This window comes from Neovison vison, chromosome 14, assembly GCF_020171115.1.
Source record: "Neovison vison isolate M4711 chromosome 14, ASM_NN_V1, whole genome shotgun sequence".
Classification (NCBI taxonomy): Eukaryota; Metazoa; Chordata; class Mammalia; order Carnivora; family Mustelidae; genus Neogale; species Neogale vison.
In genome coordinates this window covers 34588728-34608020 of record NC_058104.1, presented here as the reverse complement: position 1 = coordinate 34608020, position 19293 = coordinate 34588728, and positions in this window count along the sequence as shown.

Below are 19293 nucleotides of genomic sequence, written 5' to 3'. Positions count from 1 at the left end.
GATCACCCCATCTCTGGATCCAAGGATGGGCATGTAACTTTAGTCTGGCCAATCTGAGTGTTTCACTCCTCTGGGCACCAAAATCAGATTGCAAGCAGCCACATAACCCAAACTGTCTTTGACTAGAGGTATTAGGAGAAGTCATTTCTCCACTACCATTGCTGAAAGACTGATATGTAAACCTGGTGTTCCCAGAAGTCCTCTTGACATTACACAAGGAAAGCTTATCTGAATGATGCCAACACCCAGGAAAGTAGAGACCAGGCTGAGGGAGACACATTCCCATGGACTTCATTTCAGTATCTGGATCCAGTAATGTCCAAAGCTAGATCCAGTGCCAGACTCTTCAATTAAACAAGCCAACAATTTCTCCATTTTGCCTAAACAAATTTGAGTGGGATTTTCTATCACTTGCCATTGCAAAGACCTAACTTATCTTAGGACAACATCCAACCAAAGCCTATGACACACTGGATATTCCAGAGGAAAGACGGGAACACCTTGAGAGGAAAAAGGTATTAAAAGGATGCAAAGAAGAGATGACTGGACTTGCCTCTCTACATCCCCAGAAGGTTGCACAGGTGTCCTGGCTGCAGGGACTCAGACTTCGGTGATGGATGATATCTTTATCCCAAAGCCCTTGTCTGTGATCGTGGTGCCCTGAGCAGGTAGTTTTCCAGTTGCAGTGAAGCAAGTCCTTCAAGAAGCAGTCTTAAAGTTATTTCCAAATCCTCAAAGCTGGATAACCAGGGGGATTTTATTAGACATATTTATTCTATAATCCAACATCTCACAAGACACCTAGAAGCTTCTTTTAAGCTGCCTCTCCTGCCTCCCAGGCACAATTCTCGTGTTGCTTCTCAGACATTAAAAATGAAATGAAAAAGCCCCTGTTGTGCAGGATGAAACAGGCTTAGCTGAAAGGCTCCTGCTTGCACGCCCGTCAGCTGGTGGACATGCTTGCCTTCCACCCCCTTCCTGCCTGTGTCCTAAGTCCCCTTGTCGCTGGGTGCCTTCATCTGCCATGGCCAAACTGACTTTAGATCTGCAAGGCTGAGGCAACGGTGGAAATGCAACACCGAACTACCCTATTTATATTTTCATTTCTATTAGACCTCTGTAATGATTCCTTATTGAACTGAAGCTTAAATGGCTAAAGACTGATTGTAATAGAACATTTAATTGTTTGCTTGTCTAACTCTCTCAGCCCTAATTAAATATTGTTTTTCATTGAGCAACTTACATGGTGATGTTTTTTTCCTGTCACTGAAGAGAGCAAGGGGTCCAAGGCAGAATTCAGATGAGCCTGAGCTTCACTCGGTGTTCTCATCTTACTCATTTTTCATCCAACAGTGGGGAACAGAGCCCTCTGGAGGGAGAAGCACAGAGTTCTAGGGAATAGCTTTCAGAAATGACCTCATGCAGGTCCTTGGAGAGAAAGGGGTTAGAAGATGAGCCATGAGATCCCACGCTACCTTGCAGGGATTCCTACAGGAAGTGCATGTCCTGGGTGTTCAATGCTGGCCTTGGAGCTGTCACTGTCACCTTTCTTCACAACCCCCTTCTCACCTCTGTGCCATCACCCAGGTCCACACCACCATCACCTGCCACCGGATTGTTACAGAAGCCTCTTGACTGGCCTCCTGTGTTTATTCAGCTTCACGACAGCGTGTTTGCCACAGCAGCTGGAGTCCTCTCATGTCCCTCCCCATCTGAGGGTGGCTCCAGCCCACTCAGAAGAAAGCCACAGTTCTGGCAATGGCCTTCAGCCTGCTGTTCTCTCTGGCCTTACCTCCTACTGCCCATCCCTTTGCTCCTTGAGCTCCAGCACCACTGACCTCCCTGCTGTCTCCTCAGATACTCTTCACAGGCTTCCCTTCAGGGCTTTGCACTTGACATTCCCTCTGATTGGAATATGTCTCTCCTGGAAAGTTCCAGCCTTCAATTCTTCACACCTTTCTCCAAATGTCATCTCTCGGTGTGGCCTCTGCCCCATCCTCCACCTCTGTTTTATTTTTCTCCATAGATTTTACTACTGACATATACTATAATTCACCTACTTTTTTCTTTCGTTATTGTTTATCCACCCTACTAGAATGTTAGCTTTAGGAGGGTAAGGATTTTCCTGTTGGTTTCTCTGCTGAATCCGGTATGCAAATAAATCTTTTTGAGTGACTAGAGTAAACGAATAAATGCAAACATGCATAAGTGAATGAATAGTCTATCATTCATTTCTGGCCACGAATCCCAATGGCCAGGGACTATTCTAGGCCAGATGCATGGAGGTATCTGCACTTTGCATTCTAGGATTCTGGGCATTAAAGAAATCTTCCCATGGGTGATGGAGATGCTAAGGACAGAGTGAGGTCCAGAGCTCAGCATGAGCTCCAGTCCTCCACCCATAAGTGCCGATTAAAGCCTAAGCCAACATGGTGAAAGAGGAGGCGATGTGAACCTGAGTTCCAAAAGGCCTTGGTTCGTAGCATGAGAAGGGGTAAGATGACTTAAGGATATTCCCTGGAGGCATCAGACAAGGACAGTTCGGTGAGTGGAGAAGGCATTACAGGGAACACCCATCAAGTCTGGGGAATTCTGGGAGACTGGGGATGACTTTATCTGTCAATCCAGGAAAAATTTCCAAAAGGGAAGCAGGAAGGTAAGTAAGATAGCTGGGATCTTATACAGTCCTATACAAAGGACTGATTCACAGAATCATGAAGCCACGGTCATATGGCCCATCTCCAGGACCAAAATGATGGAGACACATCGGTCTCCAAAGGCTGATGGAGAAGATGGTTCCACTTTATCCACTCTTCACCAAGTCTGGGTTCCAAACTTCTTACAGAAGGGTAGTATTTTTCCATGAGACTTCAACATTTCAGATCCTCATTCAATTCAACCAAACATGTATTTATTCATCAAGTTTTCAAGGTACGCACATTTTACATTTTGACAGTTGTGTCAATCCGCCCACCAGAAATCTTGTAGCAATGTATACTGTCCTTTGCTCATGCCTTACATTGAATATCTGTTTCTGTTTCTACCTGCTTTGAGGGAAATCACACTTCTCAGAGATTTGTCTATTTGATTTATCTTTCAAAGTTCTGGTCCTTGATTTGATTAATCAATTCCACTGACTTTTTGCTTTGTGATTAATGTAGGCTCTTACCTTTATTAATTTCTTCCTCTTGCTTTTATTTTGCTGTTCATTTTCTAGCTTTTTATTTTGAATTCTTAATCCAATTATTCTCAATCTTCAATGTTTAAGCATATTTATTTTAGTAATCACAGCTTTGGATTATGGATTTTACTAAGAATAACTTTAGTCACACCCCCATATGTATTTTTATACAGTGTTCTCATCATCTTAAATGTGTAGCCTGTTTTTTCAGTATCGACTTCCACTTTGACAGAAGGGCTATTTTTTATTTTGTTTAATTTCCAGATGGCTACCATTTATCTTAATTTAGGCATAGTCTTTCTATTAATGTGATCAGGAAATACAGTTCGTAAAATTTTAATTTAGGGATTTGTTGTGGATTTCTTTGCCTGGGTATATATGTTGTATCAGTCAGGATGGGTTAGGTTAAGCCGTAGTAACAACTAAAAATTCCCAGTGGCTCAAATAACATGGACAAGCTGGGTGTTCTTCTCATCATGCTCATTCAAGGGCCTGAGCTGATAGAAGCTCCATTTTGACACATGCTTCCATGATCACAGGGACAGAGAAAAGAGGGCCTGGCTCTTAAAGCCACTTCTGTGTCCATTTCATTGGCTGAAAAATGTTCAGATACCCGAATTCAACACAGCACGGACATCTTATCCTCTCAACGGAAGAGGGCTGAATATTTGTGAATAATATTCTACTACATGCATTTGACAGATATTTATCTATGGAGATAACTCCTACTATATACCAAAAATTGTTTAAGACATTGGGATCCCAGCAGATATTGTTGGTTGGTGTCCTGCTTCTTATTGTCATCCCTGACCCTCCTTTTCCCATCCACTTGACAACCAGAAGTGGCCATGTGACCTAGAGGTAAGTGGAAGTTGGCGGGGTTCCCAGGAAAGATTTTTTTATTTTTTTCAGATTTTACTTTTCTGATGTTGGTGTTGTCCTGTCTTCCTCCTTCTTCCTGTCTTCACTGCTAACGTTGAGATATACCAAGAGAACCCCAGAAATACTTGCTTTGACATTGTTGAGCATCTGAACCAATATCAGCAGCTGCCTTCTTTCGGATTTCTCGTATGAAGAAAAAGGGAGCTTTGCGTTTGTATAAGCCACTGTGGGTGGGTTTCTTGTTACTTGCATCTGAAAGCACTTCTGAGTCATAAAGTATTCAGTATGTAAACAAAATAGACAATTCTCATCCTCAGTTCTGATGTTTTTTCTGTTGTAATAGAAAAGAAATACGTTGGTCTCTGCCCCCAGTTCCTGCACAGAACTCCCGAAACCCTTGTAATTTCCTAAGTGATCAGAGCACTAAGAAATTCTTTTGTTCTAATATTTGATATTTGATTCCAGTTCCTGGCAGAGTTCCTAAATGCCTCCGAATTTCCTAGGAGATAGTGTCTTTCATTCTAATGAGAAAACACTGGGTGGGCTCCTGGGTGGCCTCTTGACAGGAGCTGGTCACCAGAAAGACCAAGCTATGATTAGATGATTAGAAGCTTGTAATTTCAGCCCCACCACTCATCCCCTCCTCGTTCTCCACAGAGGGGAGTCGAGTGGAAATGGAGTCAGTAACTTATCCTGCTGACATGATGAAGCCTCCATAAAAATCCAATGGTATGGGGTCTGCAGAACCTCCATGTTGGTGGTGAACACAACCACATGCCAGGAGGGTACAGTACCCCAACTCCACAGGGACAGAGCTCCTGTGCTCCGGACCCACCTAGACCTTACTCTATGTACGTCTTCATCTCTTAACATGTTATCCTGGTAAATGTAAGTAAGTATTTCTCTTGGTTCTATGAGCTGTTCTGGCAAATACTTGAATTCAAAGTGGGGGCTAAGCGTGGTTATGGGGAACCTCTGATTTGTAGCCAGCAGAAGTTGTGGGTAACCTGGGACCTACCACTTGTGAATGGCATCCATAGTGGGGTGGGCAGTCTTGTGGGATTGGACCCTTAATATATGGGTTCTGAGATACTCCAGTTAGTGTCAAAATTGAATTGAATTGAATTGTAGGATACCCAGCTGGTATCATAGATTGCCTTGTGTGGGGGAAAAAAAACCCACAATGGCATCAGAAGTGTTGTGAGTATGGTAGTTGTATGAGAGTAAAGGAGAAAGACAAAAGAGGAGTGAGTTTTTTCTACTCATTCTGTGGACATCTGAAAAAAATGTTAAACTTGTATTCTAAATATGTAAAAGAGTTTATATGGTCCCAGATAATCATTGATCTTTAAAAATATATTATGAGATGACATAAGACTGTCAAAATGTTGATAATTATTCCACAAAGAATGTTTTCCCAATAAAACATTTTTCTCAATTATAATAGCCTTAGCAACCACACAATTGCTTAGCCAACTCTAATCTTCACTGGTATCAGTGATTCACCACTGCTATTTTTGTAAAAAAATATTAATTGAAACTATAATCACATACCATAGAAGTCACCAATTTTAAATGGACGTGGTTTTTAGTATATTCAAAGCTGTGCAACCATCACCACCACAAGACACTCTCTACACCTTAGAAGTACTCCCTATTTCATCCAAACTCCCCCCACCCCTCTTACCACCTCCTCCATCTCACTTCTGCCCACAGCCTTAGGCAACTACTAATCTGTTTTCTACTTCTGTGAATGTGCCTATTTTGGACATGTCATAGAAATGGGACGATACAGACATTAAGTGGTTTTTTAAGTTCAGCTTCTTCCAACTTAGCATGTTTTCACAGCTCATCCATGTTGCAGCACATATCAGTACTTCACTTCTTTTTGTTCCTGATTATTCCATTGGATGACTATACTACATTTTTTCATCCATGCACTGAAAGATGGACATTTCACTTATTTCCTTTTTTTATATGATGAATAATGCTGTTATGAAGATTCATGTGCAAGTTTTTGTTTGAACACTTTTTTTTTTATTTTTTTGTGAGTGGAATTACTGGATTAACTTTTTGAGGGACTTCCAAGCTGTTTTCCAAAGTGGTTGCACCAAATTAACTTTGATTCTTTGTGAGTCGAATTACTGGATTAATTTTTTGAGGAACATCCAAGCTGTTTTCCAAAGTGGTTGCACTATTTTACATTCCTGCCAACAGTATATGAGGGTTCCAACTCTCCTATCCTCTCTAACCCGTGTTTCATCCATCCTTTTTATTTTAGCCATTCTTGTGTGTGGGAAGTGGCATCTCATTGTGGGTTTGGTTTGCATTTCCCTGATAACTAATGATGTCGACATCTTTTCACATGTTTATTGGACACGTGTATATCTTCTAGGGGAACTATTAAGATTTTTTGGCCCATTCTTTGAGTTATTTTCTTTGTATCTTGGGATTGTAAGACTTCTTTATCTATATTAGTACAAGCTCCTTATCAGAAATATGATTTGCAAAATTTGTAACTCCCATTCTATGGCTGTCTTTTCACTTTTCGATGATGTCCTTTAAACCATAAGAATTTTTAATTTTGATGTCAATTACCTATTTTTTTTCCCTTCTGTTTGTGTTTTTGGTGCCAAGGCCACAAAGATTTAGATCTAAGTTTTCTTCTAAGAGTCTAATGGTTTTGGTACTTAACATTTAGGGCTTTGATCCATTGTGAGTTAATTTTTGTGCATGGTGTGAGGCAGAAATTCAACTTCATTCTTTTGCATGCAAGATCCAGTTATCCCTGCATTTGTTGAAAAGGCTATACTTTCTCCCACTAGGTTGTCTTGATGCCTTTGTTGAAAATTAATTGACTGCAAATATGAGGGTCTATTTCTACATTCTCAATTCTATTCCATTGAACCCTATGTCTGTCCTTATGCCAATACCACACTGTCTTGATTGTTGTAGTTTTTTTTTTTTTAAGATTTTGTTTGTTTATTTGACAGAGATTACAAGTAGGCAGGGAGGCAGGTTGGGGGCTGGGGAGCAGACTCCCAACTGAGCAGAGAGCCTGATGTGGGGCTCAATCCCAGGACCCTGGGATCATGACCTGAGCTGAAGGCAGAGGCCTTAACCCACTGAGCCACCCAGGCACTCTTATGGTAGCTTTCTAATAAGGTTTGAAATCAGGAAGTGTGAGTCCTCCAACTTTGTCCTTCTCTTTCAAAATTTTTTTGGTTATTCTGGGTTCCATAAATTTCCATATGATTTTGAACATCAATCTGTCAATTTCTGCAAAGAAGCCAGCTGAGGTTTGGATAAAGATTTCATTGAATCTGTAGGTCAATTTTGGGAGTACTTCCAATCTTAACAACACTGTCTTCCAATGTATGAACCTGTTTACTTAAATATTGTTTAATTTCTTTCAATAATGTTTTGTAGTTGTAGTGTACAAGTTCTGAATCTCTCTTGTTAAGTATATCACTGAGGATTTTATTCTTTGATGCCCTTGGAAATACAATTGTTTTAATTTAACTTTCAGTTTGTTCATTACTAGTGTATAGAAATACAACTGATATTTGTATATTGAGCTTGTATGCTGCAACCTCACTGAACTCATTCATTAGTCCTAATCATTTTTAGTGGCTTTCTATGATTTCTACATACAAGACCGTGTCATCTGCACTTAGAGGTAATTTGACTTCTTCCTTCTGATTTGGATGCATTTTATTCCATTTTCTAGCTAACTGCCCTGGCTACAACCTCCAGTACAGTTTTGAATGGAGTGGTGAGAGCAGACATCTTTCTTGTTCCTGAACTTAGAGAGAAAACATTGAGGCTTTCACCACTAAATATGAGGACAGCTGTGGAATTTTCATAGATGTCCTTTATCAGGGAGGAAGTTCCTTACTATTTCTAGTTTGTTGAGTATTTTTATAATGCAGGGATATTAGTGTCAAATACCTTTCTGCATCTATTGAAATGATCATGTGCTTTTGCCTTTCTTCTATTCACATGGGACATTAAATTAATTGACTTTGAAATATGAAACCAACCTTGTATTGCTGGGATAAATCCTGCTTGGTTCTGGTGTGTAATCCCTTTTATATATTGTTGGATTTGGTTCAGTAGTTTTTGTTGAGGATTTTTGTATCCATAGTTATGAGACACTAGACTCTGGTTTTCTTCACTTGTGATGTCTTTAACTTGTCTGACTATCAGGGTAACACTAGCCTCATAGAATGAATTGCAAAGTGTTCCCTCCTCTTATGTTTTTGGAAGGGTCCGGTATTAATTCTTCTTTACATGTTTGGTAGAAGAAAAAAAAATTACTGTTTGGTAGAATTCACCAATGACATCTCGGCCTGGGCTTTTCTTCATGGTTAGTTTTTTTGGTTTCATTTTACTAACTCAATTTCTACTTGTTCAGTGTCTATTCAAACATTTTACTGCTTCTTGGTTACTTTCTGTCTTTTTAGGAACTTGTCCATTTTGTTTAAGCTAATTCCTGGGCCACAGTGTTCACAGTATCACTCCCTTATAATCCTTTTTATTTCTATAAGGTCAGTAGTAATATTGTCAGAAGGAAAAAGTCACTGTTTCTCTTCTCAAATCTCTACTACTAGTCTCAATACTTCACCTCTAACACTCAAGTGTGGAAGGGTTTTTCCCACAATTTCTCCAAGCAATTCTCCAGTTCTTTGCAGATGCCAACCGAGCCCTGTGACTTCACAGCTCTGACACGGTCTGCCTGGGGTTAGTGTAGATCGCAGAGTGAAGGCTGCCCCTACCCCTCCACTTCAGACAGCAGCTCCAAGTCCATGTTGTTACCTGTTCTTCTGGCCAACTGGCTATAAACCAGAGGTTCCCACAACCTCTTTCTAAGGTCTGACAGTTTGCAGGAATGGTTCACAGAACTCTGTCAATAGTTTACTTGCTAGATTACCAATCTATTACAAAAGGATACAACTCAGCAACAGCCGATGGCAGAGATGGGTAGGGCAAGTTGTGCGGGAAAGGGTTGGTGAAGCACCTCTGTCTTCACCAACCTACAAGCTCTCCAAACCCTGGATTTTTATGGAGGCTCTTCGGGAAGGCAGGAGTGATTAAATCACTGACCATTGGTGATTCACTCAACCTCTAGCCCCTCTCACCTCTCTGAAAGTTGGGAGGTGAGGCTGAAATTTCCAACCCTCTAAGCACAGAGGCGGTTCCCCTGGCAACCAGCACCCACTCCCTCCTTAGGGGCTTTCCCAAAGTGACCTCAATACGCGTCAATAACAAACTCAGGTGGGGCGAAAGGGGCTTCTTAGGAATAACAGAAGACACTCCGTTCACATTTATGGTTCCTCTCAGGAAATTGCAAAGGTTTTTGGAGGTCTGTGACAAGAACCAGGATGAAGACCTAATACGTGTTTCTTACCAATCACAATATTATAAATGTTCTATTCATTCTTGATTTTAGTAAGTTGAGCCTTTTTTTTTTGATCAGTCTGAATAAAGATTTGCCAATTTTGATGACTCATTCAAAATACCAACTTTTGGTTTTGTTGACTTTATGATTTTTCTAGTCTCTATTTTACTAATTTCTGCCGTAATCTTTATTATTTCCTTCAGCATGCCTTAGGTTTAAATTCTTCTTGTCTTCCCCTAGCTAATTTTTGTATCTTCTTTTTATACTTAGAATTTATAAAAACCCACAAAACATCTCCGAGTGCAGAACTTTTTTTTTTTTTCAATTAATCCTAAAAGCATAAATCAGGAGGCCCTTTTGACATAAAAATTTAAGTATTCAGGTCAAATTTTCTTTTCTTTGATTATTTCTTCCCCTCGGTCTACTTCATTATGTATTTTTGGAACTTCTTTTACATAAGTGTTGAATAATTTGATCTAGTTTCATATCTTGTCTTTTATGATTTCTGTCTTTTTTAAACAAATTTTAAAGGTGTTTCTTGATAAAGGCTTTTAATTTATCCATTTCATTATGCTATCCCATTTTTGAAACCACTCTTTGTATCGCCAAAATTCCTTTTGCTTCTCTGAGGATACCTTTTCATAGGACCCTGCGTGTGCTTCTGTCATTGCCTTGCCCCTCTAAATCTCGTGGCAGCAAGGCGGCTTCATGGTGTGCCCCTTGTTCTGAGTCTTTAGGGTGCTTCTTCTCTTTCACATTGATGAAGTCCTTCACGTGTCCAGAGAATTCCCTCAGAAATAGGTGAAGATAGTTCAATGCCAGTAGCTGAGAGTGAGCTTCATTAACGACTCCTCGTGTTGATGGGTTGTGAGAACAAAAGGAGAAGGAAATTCGACTTTGATCATTAGATTGTTTGTCTAACTGACCTCCGTTGCAGAAAGCTGAGGTAAACATACCCCCTTGGTTTATGGCGTATTATTATATTCAGTCTGTGAAAAGCCTGCTTTCATAAAGTAATTGAAAGTTTTCTCTTATTCATGCATGTATTGAGTTATTCTCCGTGCCCCCTCGATAACTGCCCCCCCAAGGGGCTACGTGGCAGGTATTGATCATACACAATAGTGTCCCCCCTCTCCCCTTACAGGCCCTGAATGAAGACTCCAAGGCATCGCTGTAGAACCCCCGCTCCTTAGAGAGCAGGACTTGTCCCTTGCATTCTTTTGTACTCACTGGTCCTCTCTCCTACCCTTTCACTATAGCATCTGTACATTCCACAGACGCTGTAGGGTTTAGGGAGGTTGGGGGTGGGAATCCTTCCATCACTTTTTTTGGCAGTATCTTCTCAAGGTCACAGGTTTTAGGAGGCCCTCCTTCTCCCACACTGAGCTCTCCACAGAAGCCTTCTGAGGGATGCTACTTTTGTTTGTAGGCGTGGCCTTGGAGCTTTCTCTTTGGTTTAAGCAAGGACACTTCAGTAAGATACTGGAAGAGAGAGAGAGTCAGATGCATAGCTTTGAATTGTTATCTGGTCTGAAAAAATCCTTTTCCTCAGCTTGTTTCTTTGCTATCTCATCAGAGGGAAAAATCTAAAATCGTAAAAACCAAAATCACACTATAATTGTCCTCTTTTCCAGGGGAATAAACCATTGATGGCTAATATTGCTCTTATTTTTCTGATAGGCATGAGCAACGTAGAAAGCCGCAAACGTTTCTCTGTGAATAAGGCGGGCCATGTGAAGTTAACCTGCTCATATTTCCTTTCGACGATAAGCCACATGAAGGCAAAGAGCATGTTAGTTTTGCTCAACACTCTTCCCCCAGCATCTGGCATACTGTGGCTGACACACAGGAGGCATTCAATAAGTAGCTGTTGAGTGAATGAGCCAAACTTCAACAAAATGCTAGGTCGCCAAATGGGATCTACAAAAAAATGAAGGGCTCCATCTGGACCATGTTTTGATCTGAGAAAGCAGCACGCAGTCTGACTCCCGATCATTGCTTCCTAATGGCGGGGGGACAAAGGGGTCAAGGAATAACATCCCCCTGCTCTGGCAGGGCGCGGACAACAAACCAAGAACCTGAGCCAGCTGAGAGCAAACCTGAAGGTGAAACCGGAGCCAAAGGGGGTATAAAAATCACAGCTGGGATAAATGCTGTAAACTCGGGAGGCTTTCGGTGGTGGTGTGGGACGAGATGGACCTGATCAGGAAGACTTCTCTGGTACCTGAGAAGAGAGTAACACCCATCACCCGATCACCTAGGTGGCGAAGGGAGGGGGAAATCCTCCTTCTCCCCCTCCTCTTCCTACTCTTCCCTGTCCTCTTCCTAGAATCCTCGAGTGTGCCAACGTTGGTGCCAAAGGAATCACGTATTAGTTAGAGTGCAGGCTGTCCTGTTGAAACAAAGACTTAACAACGTGGTGACTTCGGTAAAATAACAGGCTCTTCTTTTTTCTCTCACCACAGTCCAGAGCTGCGGGGCTGCCCTGCCCTCCCTGGCAGGGGGCTTCGCTTCTCTTGCAGGGGCCACCACAGCCCAGCCAGCAGGAAGAGGAACGAGAGGAAGTGGAGGTCAACCTGCTTCCTTTCCAAAGATGTGACCCACCAGTGGCATGCACCCATTCCCCTTACACCCTCCTGGCCAGAGGACCACCCGCAGGGGGGATGGGAAATGCGGCTGCTGGCAGGGGTGCAGTGAATGGAAAATGGAGGACAATTGTCACTTTGTACTGCAGAGGACGAAATCACTGACCCCCGGACACAAACTCACTTCTCAACACCTCTAAATACTTGCCTAAGTGTTGGCCGAAGTTCCTGTTTCGAGGGCTAGAGCAGGAAACCCTGCCAGCCCCAAACCATAGTGGATGGAAAAACCCCAGAGTTTTTCCAAACTCCAGACATTTTAGACCCACCCTTGCAATTTTTGGCATTATCTATCACCCAGGTCCTATATGAAATTATGCCGCAGCCCTTATACCAGAGGCACAAATGCCTCCTGACCTTGTTATGGTCCATCCTGCATCCGTCCTGCAGGTTCTCTGGACTCACTCTTCACCACCTGTAGAATGAACATGGAGGGAGCCATAAAAACACACTGCTACCTAGGCCAATTACAATCTCTAGGTGAGGGTTCCAGACGTCAGGAGTTTTTTGTTTTTTTTTAAACTCCCAGGGGAATTCTAATGTGCAATGAGGGAAGTGATCCAGTGCCTGAAGATTACTACTAAATTTCCACAGAGGGCAGGAAAACTGCATTCCTTTCTCCTTCTTAAGAGGAGAGTGCCTTGCTCAGCCCTGGCTTGGGTCAGAGAGGTTCATCTCAGAAAGCTAACAAAGCTAACATCACATTTATACTCAGGCTTGGTGGGGGACGAGGCAAGAGGGACTTCTTTTTTTCAGTGGGTCAACCAGACAGAAGAGGATGTCTACTTTCCCAAGGCCATTCAGCAAGTCAACAAGCTCCTAACTCTTGCGACACAGCTCTGGCCATACGGCCTTTTTGATGTGGCTCAAGGCTCGCTCACTGAGTTCCATGGCCTTCCTCATCCACTCACCTTGGATGAAGGTCAAGGAAATAATAATCACTCACCCAGTTAACACCAAGCACCAGACATTTGTCTGAATACACCTGTGACACTGAGGCACAAAAATATTTTCAAAAGTTCACCCCAGGTCACAAAGCTAGGAAGCGGTCAAGCTGGGAGCTGAACCTAGACAGTCATGACTCCAGGATCCATGATTTCAGAACTGCTCCCTTAGCCCATCCCTGCTGCTGGAAGGAGGCGGCTCTTCCCACCGATAGGACCACAGGTCAGAAAGAAGCCAGTACAAGGTTCTGACTGAGCAAACATTTGTGGAGCATCGAAGTGTGCAGGAAAAAGCACTAGTGTCATGGAGGTTCCGAGGTGCCGGACCCTCGAACAAACCTCCCCTCCCCATCCTCTCACACCTGTTTCCCAGGCACTCCCCTCCTTGGAGCCTCTCTAACAGTCTCTGCCCTGGCCTGCTCTCTGAGAACCCTCTGGAGGGGCTGCCTTCCTTCTGCTCCTCTGAGCCTGGGATGGCTCCGCAAAGACGGGGACAAGGGTCACCCAGCTCTAACTGCGGCCACTTCTGTTCTGGACAGCACACACCACACACAGGGCCCGAGCTACTACACAGAGACAGGCTTTCTGTGCTGAGCTCCTAGGCAGGCTATGGCTGCCAAAGCCCCATTCGATCAACACACAGGCTGGGGAGGAGGCATTCAGGGAGCAGGAGAGTGGCTGTTAAGTAGAAAGTGCCACGCATGTCGCCCCTTTGTCATCCCCTTTCGGCACTGTCACTCTGACAAGCTCTGCCTGACACAGGGGCATTAATTTTTCATGCCACCCTGCCGTAGACAAACAGATTTGTTTGGAGCGATGATAAATGAAATGCAAATGTGGCTGGGAGCCCGGTGCGCAGAGGCTGAGACCACAGGTCGCATCGTGCTCCCGCCTCATCCTCGCGTCCCCACGACACCTCCAGCCGCTGCTTTACATCTGCCACATCCCGTGGCTCCGCGGAGCAAAAGGTGACTGCTGTGCAGAGGGACTACAATATTCTCGGTGGGGAACGGCCAGGTTGATTAAGAAAAATTCACTCCCTCAGTACCGTTTCTGATCTCGTGTTTATCTTCATTTCAACCATCCTGGGAAGATGTGTTTTAATTGCAAGCCACATCCATTCCTTTTTCCGGAAGCAGGCAGGGGCATAAATTATAAAATAAATAAATGATTAAGAAACATCTAATTATTGTTATTAGTTTTTTTACTTGAAGGTACTTCCAAGCTGCTTCTTATTAAAGTCATTCATCAAGGAGCCACCGTGCCCTTTCTGGAGGCGCTGCTCCCAGGACCGGTGCAGGACTCACTGTCTCTTGCAGCACGCGGTGCTTAATAAACACGGAGAATATTGATGGCCGTGAATTCCTCCCTCAGCCTAAACTCCGGCATGATGGATTGATGCTTCCTAAATATGGCGGAGAGTCCTCCGGCCATTCATCAGCCCTACCACATACACAGGTGTCAGCCCCAGCAGACGTCAGCCTCTAACTGCCTCCTTCAGAGCACACATACAGAGAAAAGCCTGCATTTCCCACACGGGGACCTCATCAATTTTGTATGTGCTGCAGTCCCTTGACTTATTAAATATTTATAACAATGTCATTATTTACCAAACAAGCTACCAGGCTGTGCCCAAGGCCCCCAGAGCCAGAAGCCTGAGTGTATGGAGCAGGGACCGCCTCTCAGCGCCCCTTTGCCACTAGAGAGCCTTTGAAGGAGAGGCAATTGAGTCTGACAGGCTTCTCTGCCTTCCTTCAAAAATGCACCTGTAAGGTCTCTCCAGGTTTTGGAGATGGAACAGCCGGGCCAGAGGTGCATCATCCTTGACCAAAGTACAATGAAGCTTAAGGGTGTCACAGAGCTGGGAGCTCTCCCACCAGGGACCCGTGTTTGCCATTCTTCCATCCTTGCCAAGATGTCCTCACTGTTCCCCGATCCACTAAGTCACTCTCTTCTGATTCCACAAGCAAGAGCTCTAACGTTTCCACATTAATGGCCAATTATGTCTCTAGGCAAGAGACAAAGAACCTCATTCGCTCTGCAAAGATTTATTGAGATTTATAAAGATTTCATCGCAAGGCACTGCCTCAGGTGTTGGGCTGTCTCCCCAAACTCACTCCCCCAGTCCTCTTCTCTGACAGAGCCAACCACCCTTCTACCATCCAAAACACCATTGGGAAATGTCATCCTTCCTTCGATTTTCTTGCAACTTGGTGATAAGCAGGTAACCAAGACCCTGGTCAACAAGAGGGAAGGATTTATTAGAGGAGGCTGGGGATGGTCTCTGGGAAATATTCTCTTACTGCTCGAGAGATCTTAGGCAGAGATAGATCCTACATCCTTCAACTGGACATTGTCAAGTTTATGCAACTGTGGCAGTTGCTACTGAAGGCTGACTCTAGGGACAAAGGCTACCATGCTGAGAATGGCAGAGAGAACCATGGTCTTCGTGACCCTGATGAGGTGCTGATCCAACCCCTGCATCTGCTCTGCTTCTGGACTCCTTTTGAAATCAGCTTATTAAAATGTCTTTCTTTTTGCCGTTAGACCACAGTAGTAAAAATTGTCACAGATCCTAAAACTTGAGGAGTTGGCCAAAGTCTGAGGAGACATTTGCATGGTCTAATAGTACCTCTCCCAAGACATTTATTAAGTACAAAGTGAAAAATAGTAATTTTACAATGCACAAACTGAAAAACATCACCTTAACCAAGTGACCAAGATTCTGATGTCACCAGGAACAGGACATATTAATATCATGTACTCCTTATGCACTGAGAAGGGCATATTGCTTTGTTATATTCTTGCCAAAAAATGCCAAAAAACGTCAATCTAATTGGGACAATGCATAAGACAAACCCAAACAAGGGACATTCTATACAACTGGCCAGTACTCTTCAAAATTGTCAAGATCAAAAAAGACTAAGTACTGTCACTGCTTGGAGGAACTAAGGAGAAATGACAATTAAGTGCAATGTGGGACCTGAGCCTGGACAGATGTGGAAAAACTTGTGCAACCTGGATAAAAGCCTGTAGTTTAGTTAATGGTATTGTACTAATGTTAGTTTCTGGTTTTGAACATTGTACTATGGTTACACAATATGCTGACATTTGGGGAAGCTGGGTGAAGAGTATATGGGAATTCTCTGAACTATTCTTGTAACTTTTCTGAGTCTAAAATTACTTTTTAGTTTCAAAAAAAAAATTGAGCAAAGGAGGTTCTAAATTCTGTAACCAAAAAGCAGAAATTTCCTCACTTCCTGAATTTGCTGTAACAAAAATTCCTCAGAGATTACAAAGAAAAGGACTTTATATAATCTAGATTCTCCTTCTAGTAACTGCATGACTAAACACAGTTCTATATGTTGATGATTTAATTCCCTTATTTACTATCACATAGGGAACTGGGAATAATAATGTGAAAAAACACAAGCCTTGTGGGGCGCCTGGGTGGCTCAGTGGGTTAAAGCCTCTGCCTTTGGCTCAGGTCATAATCTCAGGGTACTGGGATCAAGCCCCGCATCGGGCTCTCTGCTCGGCAGAGAGCCTGCTTCCTCCTCTCTCTCTGCCTGCCTCTCTGCCTACTTGTGATCTCTGTCTGTCAAATAAATAAATAAATAAAATCTTAAAAAAAAAAACAAAACACAAGACCTGTAGTATTAGGCCTAATTCACATCCAAGATCTATCACTCGTTACCTGTGTGATCTTGGGTGAGTTTTTTACTCTCTCTGAGTCTCCATCTATATATGCATAAAATGGAAATAAGATCCTCTGGTCAAGGCACTAAGAGGTGGCTTCTGGGCCTGTAAGTGAAGGAGGACGATATAAAACAGGGCTGGAGAAGAGGGCAGATTTAGGACCTAGTTGTGGAAGTGGATCTAGACAGGGCTTGTGAATGGATCTGATGTAAGGAAGGGGGCTGAGGGAAAGGCCAGAGTCAAGGATGGACCCCTGGTCTGCACGGAGCAGCTGGGCTGGACAGTGAAGCCGTTTACTGAGTCCTGGAATGGTCTGGGAGGATGGGGCGGAAGCAACATTTAAAGAGATAATGGCTAAAAACATTTCCAGGTCTGATTCATAAAGTACAGGATAAAAACAAATTTAAAAGTGAAACTAATGAAAAACAAAGAGAAGCATCTTCAAAGCATTTAGAAAAAAAAAAAAAGAAAAGAAAGAAACCCAGCAGCACCCCTTCAAAGGAACAACCATGAGATTAATAACTGACTTAGCAACAGAAATAATCATGGCAGAAGACCACAGAATGAAAAGGAAAGAATAACTTGCAACCTAGAATTCTATTCCCAGTGAAAATAACCTCCAAAAGTAAAGGCAAAATAAAGACCTTTCCCATCAAACAGAAGCTAAGAGACTGCATCATTAGCACAGGCAGAAAAAAAAAAAAAGATTAAAAGGAATTCTTCAGGCAGAAGGAAAAGGGCTGTAGGGGACACACTGGAATGCGGGAGGGGAGAACAAGCGACGGAAGGTGAGCATACTGGTCCGTCTAAGTGAACACTGGCTTTCGACACCCGTAGTCATGTTAGTTATGACTAACTAACTAACCAGTAGTCATAACCAGTAACAAATGGTGGAAAGGATAAAATGGAATCAAAGTGTTCTAGGGCCCTGAAAGGGCAAAAATTACCAAGTTTTCTTAGACTCTTTTAAATCAGGAATGCATGCTGATACCATAAGGACAGCCACTAAAAAAAAAGAGTAAGAGGATGAAAATAAAATAAGAGAGTAAGAGGATGAATAATTAACAGAAGTGAAAAACTGGAATTTTTAAAAATGTTGGACTGATCTAAACGAAAGGCAAGAAGGAAGAGAAAAAGAAACAGAAAACAGGTGGGACAAATAGAAAAGAATAGTAAGATAGGAGATAAAATCAAAGACACTTGCAGTTAATGCAATATATTAAATGTAGACAAACCAACCCCCCAATTAAGCCTCCCTATGATCCTGTAGACACACTATCAGCCACATTTTACAGGTGAAGAATTTGAGGTACAGAGAAGTGAAGTAATCTGCCAAAGGCTGTCCCACTAAGAAGTCACCATATCAGAATTTGACCCAGCAGCCCGCCTCCGGGACCAGAGCATGTCACCCCTCCAGAAGCTCCCCTTGTCTCTGTCCACCCAACGCTACTTTAGGTCAGCATCCCAGTCTGCTCCTTAACCCGGGCTCTGGGCTCGCTGGTGCCGCATTGTTGCCATGGTGACCATGCTAAGGCACAAAGTAGATCTCCTCTCTCCCCTAAATTAAAATTTCTTCCTGGATTCTCATTTACTTCAGGACAGACCTAAGTCAGGGGAGGCCCTTCTAGATGAGGCCTCTGCCAGCCTTCCTTGCCCCTCCAGCTACTGCTTCCTGCCCTACGTTCCAGGAAAGCTGGATTCCTGGGGTTTCCAGAAAGTGCAAGCAGCACTTTCAGCCAGAAAGGTGCAAGCTCTGCTCCAATGGCCCCTCCTCTGTAAAGCTCCCATGAGGGTCAGCCCCAGCTCCATCCCTACCGTTAGGATTAGGAATGGCACCGTTCCCCAAGCACTTTTTCTGTGCCAGAGACTGCGCTGCATGCTTTACGGGCATCCTTCCTATTTAACCTTCACAACTCCACGATGCAAGTCCTGCTCGTCTTCATCTTCTAGACAGGAAGGGGACTCAGAATGGTTAAGTGGATTACTCAAGCAAATCCACTAATTCAGGTAGTCGATTTTTTACTAGGTACTAGGAAGCCTGGCACTCTCTGAGGTACTGGGTTAAAAGCAGAGAACAGAACGGGTAGGCCAGCTACAGAAGTAAGCATATGTGCTACACATGCATACTGACTCCCTGTTGCATCTGTATCGCGTACAGGCCCCATGCTGCATATGTTTCGCTTATAGATGGCTATAACATATAGATTACTGCATATAGACCAAAGGTTGCAAATGTATTCCATACATTCTATGTTGTATATAGACTGTGGTGGTTGACAAGTTACATAAAGAATATAATAAAGTGGGGGGGGGCATGAAGCAGGTTGCAGTGTTTTAAAAGGGTGGTCAGGGAGGGCCTTGCTGAGAAGGCAACATCCTAGGAAAGACATGAAGGATGGGATGGCCATGTGGGTACCCCAGAGACAAGCCTCCTGAGCAAAATTCCAGGAAGTTGGCTGGAAGAGGGATGGGAACGCGGCGATGCCTTGAGGGAAGAGCAATGAGTAAATAGCATGGTGGGAAGCACTGAAATGTTAATTACCT